The sequence below is a fragment of the Mercenaria mercenaria genome, chromosome 14 (genome assembly GCF_021730395.1).
Source record: "Mercenaria mercenaria strain notata chromosome 14, MADL_Memer_1, whole genome shotgun sequence".
Taxonomy (NCBI): domain Eukaryota; kingdom Metazoa; phylum Mollusca; class Bivalvia; order Venerida; family Veneridae; genus Mercenaria; species Mercenaria mercenaria.
Genome location: NC_069374.1, coordinates 65,898,168 through 65,902,532, shown reverse-complemented (window position 1 = coordinate 65,902,532; position 4,365 = coordinate 65,898,168).

The window sequence follows — 4,365 nt, the reverse complement described above, 5'->3', positions numbered from 1 at the left end:
ATCTGCTCTTTGGAGCTATAGCATGGCTGGAAAGTTGCATGCTTAGTGAAACTTGAGTGAACTTGAGGGTTGCTAGTTAAGTGCATCCTACAAGATCAGCTTAAGTTGGCACTATTTTAAGACTGAGCAGATGGAACGGTTACAATTATAAGGGAAGGCAATTCCGAGGAATTCTTTTTGATTAATTTCCCTTTGATGGACTATAATACAAGTAGCTGTAAACTGCTGCAACTGCCAGCAGTTCTAGCAGTTAACTGCTGTAACTGCCAGCAGTTCTAGCAGTTAACTGCTGCAACTGCCAGCAGTTCTAGCAGTTAACTGCTGAACTGCTGCAACTGCTAACTGCTCACTTCACACCGATAATAATTGTACGGTAACAAAGCCGGTTACAAATATCGTACAGAGGTTATGTTATGTCTAACCTGCCGATGCAAAAGGCAGATATGTTGTTGTTTCAAAGGTGCAGCACGCTCGACCGACTGGTTCGAACTAAACTTAGTCTAGATTGATAGTTCCTCATCACTGGACACCAGTATTTTATATATATAATATATATTGGGACCTGTCCCCAAGGATGATTTAAATTAGCCGCTGGTTTTCTTCGTCTGATTCAAACCTCTTATTTGTCGTTACAGATACCATTTTATTCTTTCGGCAAAACACACACTGGCCATGTGTGAGCTATGAAATAAAGTGTGGCGTGTGGCCGTTTACTGTTACCTATTGTAATCATGGATTGCATACACACAATAGAATTTGAATAGCCGCGGAGCAGGGCTTTAAGCTTACTTTTCGTGTATGTATTCATCAGAACGGAAGTGCAAATCAATAGTATATATTTACTAAACATACAGTTTCTATTGCTGTCTAATGTTAAAGTGATTTCATGAACATACCCCAATCAAAATCGCGGGAAAATGCTGTTTCGTGAAGTTAGAAGTCCATAACGAACATTAAAGAAACAAGATACACCGTAATGCGTTGCAACTGTACCACCCACCACACACTGCGTTGGAATCATTTTTGGTCGATTATTTTATATGCCTGCAATGAAAATTCACCGATTACTAAGAAATAGCTTTTGCTTGCCAGTGCCATGCTTACGATTTGATGCAAACGTGCTCAGGGGTCGCTTTGTACAAGATTTTACCATTTGTGATGGAAATTCTACAAAAACGGCAGTCCCTCGTCAGACTGTACAGAAGTGTTTACATTAATGACAATGAATTGCACTGAACAATTGTCTGTGGCTGGAAGAGTACACATGTGGGCTTCTGTCTCACTGGTTGTTTTCATTCAAATGTGAAAAAAATATGGGAAAACTCATTAGAAAACTTAACGTAATATAGTCAGCCGGCCACCACTTCTGCGAAAGCTATGGCCAGTGTAAAAAGTAGGCTTAATTCTATGTCGCATGTATCGACTTTACTCTATGAGGAATATCTACTCCAAAATATCATCGCCGGGTCCCAAAGTCTTTCCCCTCCTATCACTGCTATGGCTAATTCAATCCTAATCAAAGGTCAATTCCCATCAAAATTAAAACTGGCACAGGTCACCCCTATCTACAAAAAATATGATCCCTTTATCCAAAAGAACTATAGGCCAGTGAGTACCCTTCCCACTATGTCAAAACTTTATGAAAGAGAAATCTGCAACCAGTTAAATACCCACTTTAGTAATATCTTCCATCCCTTCCTTGCTGCAGCATTTAGACCATCATTTAGCTGTCAAACTGCTCTTCTTCGTTTGGTTGAAGACTGGAAAAAGACCCTAGATGAAAATAAATATGTCGGCGCCATTCTCATGGACTACTCTTCTTCGTTTGGTTGAAGACTGGGAAAAGGTCCTAGATGAAAATAAATATGTCGGCGCCATTCTCATGGATCTATCCAAGCCTGCGGGTTACTGAATAGTTACTTAACAAATAGGTGCCAAATGGTCAAAATCAATTGTTTCAAAAGCGAATGGCTTGAAATCATAAAAGGAGTACCCCAAGGATCAATACTTGGGCCTCTTATATTTAACATCTTCATAAATGATATCTTCTACTTTATTAAGAAATCAACCCTATATAACTATGCAGACGACCAGTCACCAGAACCTAACCACCTTCAAAGAAACACTCGAATCTGAAAGCAAAGAATTAATTACTTGGTTTGAAATCAATCAAATGCAGGCAAACCCAGAAAAATTTCAAGCAATATGCATAGGCAAGAAATCAAATAACGAGGTCAAATCTTTCAACTTAAATAACAATGAAATCACGTGTGAAGACGAGGTCAAACTACTAAGTGTTACACTAGACTCCCTACTTGATTTCGACAGCTAGGTCACCAACATATGTCGCAAAGCAGCAAAACAGCTAAATGTACTACAACGGCTAAATAAATTCCTAAATTTTCAAACAAGATTGGTCATTTTTAAATCCTTCATCCGATCCAACTTCAACTACTGTCCGCTCGTGTGGCATTTCTGTAGTAAATCAAATACTGAAAAGCTTGAAAAATTACAGTATCGTGGCTTAAGAGTGAGGTTGGGTGCGCACCATAAACCGGTTTAAGCTCCCCAGTGGTGTTTTTGCTACTGACCGTTCCAAGGCGGTGCCCCACTGTGTTCCTTTGTTTGTTCGTTTTGTCCTCTTGTGTGGGCTTTGTGTGTGTGCGCGTGTATGTGTGTGTTCCTTTGTTTGTTCGTTTTGTCCTCGTGTGTTGGCTTTGTGTGTGTGCACGTGTATGTGTGTGTGTTTGTGGTGTGCACGTCTGCGTGCTGTAGGTTTCGTTTTGGGGAGGCTGCGGTTTTGGTACGTGGCATTCCCTGTTTGATATTTGTCTTTGTTTTTAAGAATTGTTTATAATGACTATGAATCATCTTATGAAACCTTATTAAACAAAGTTAAACTAACTACTCTTCACCTAAGCAGATTAAGAACAATTGCTATTGAAACTTATAAAATGATAAACAACATCACACCAGAATATATAAGATCCTTAGTAAATGTAAAATCTTCTTCTTATATCAAATACCAAATTGTTTCTATTTGTGATAACATTGTAGATGACAGAGGCGGGTGTGGCACTGTGTTTGACCCTCTTAAGCCCTTTTCCCTTTCTACATCTTTCTTTCGGTAGGTTGGGATATAATTACTTTACTTGGGGAATTAGGTTTTGGTCTCACACTTGTCACATTACCCGACTGTCAGCTACTAATGTCTTATTTATGTCCATAGACTTGTATTTAACTTGCATGTACCAATATAATATGCTTATATCTTTTTTTATGCTGTGCTTTAACCATGTGCTTTTTCTTTACAGCCATTTTTTAGTTGTTATTATTTTACTTATGTTTGACGGGAAATAGCTTTAAGCTAATGTTTTTTTTTTGTTATATAATATCCGACGTTAAATAAAGTTTCTTGTATCTTGTATCTGAATATGTGAGCACAATACGTTGTATATGGCCATCTATATACTGACGGTAAAACAGCTATGCATAGCTATTGCTTTAATTAACCTGTACATTCGTTTCCTTTATGGTACAGCGGATTCAGTAGTATATTATGATTTCTCCAACCGCCCACCATGTAAATGTTGGCTCATGACAACTTGACCGAATTCATATTATTTCAAACATTTCTTGTATGTTTAATTAGTTATCCAGTTTTCCAGGAAAAACGTCGAAAAGATTTACGTTCCTAAGAATGTTTGACCTATCCCGTAATCTCATGGCTAGAAATGAAAAATGATATCAACATGTGCACGATCGTTAAGAGATGCCGTAGTATCCCTACACATGCGATGTAATTTGCAAGAGAAACTATACGTAAGCAGAGGCTATGGAAATAAATTAACGTCAGATTTTGAGTTTAACCGTTTCAAATCCTTCATTAATCTTTTCTCTACATCATTATTGCGGGAAGATACGTACTTCTTCGGCTGGCGTTTGACAAATGATTTTTGCCTATTTCAATTAAACGAAGTTTTTGTATACTTATCAATTCTACTGCGCTCGCGGTTTTCCATGGGAAGATATTTAATATTTGAGATATGTTCTGCTTGAAGTACCGCAGTAGCTCACAAAACACCTTCCTACATAAAATTTCAGTTGTGTTTGCAACTAGCTCTAAGTGTAATATGAAAACAAATTTAGACCTTACAGTAGGATTCTTAGCCTGATGGCTTGCTACCTTTAAAGTAAATTCCATTAACATATTTTTTCAAAACCCATTTTGAACTGCATTCAGACAAAGAGCTATAAAATTAATATTTTATACTTCTTTGATTCGGATCACCTAAATCCAGACAATCGGCGCCGGCGACGGCGACGACGACAACTCTGACATAAAATTCTCTTCGTTAGAAATTG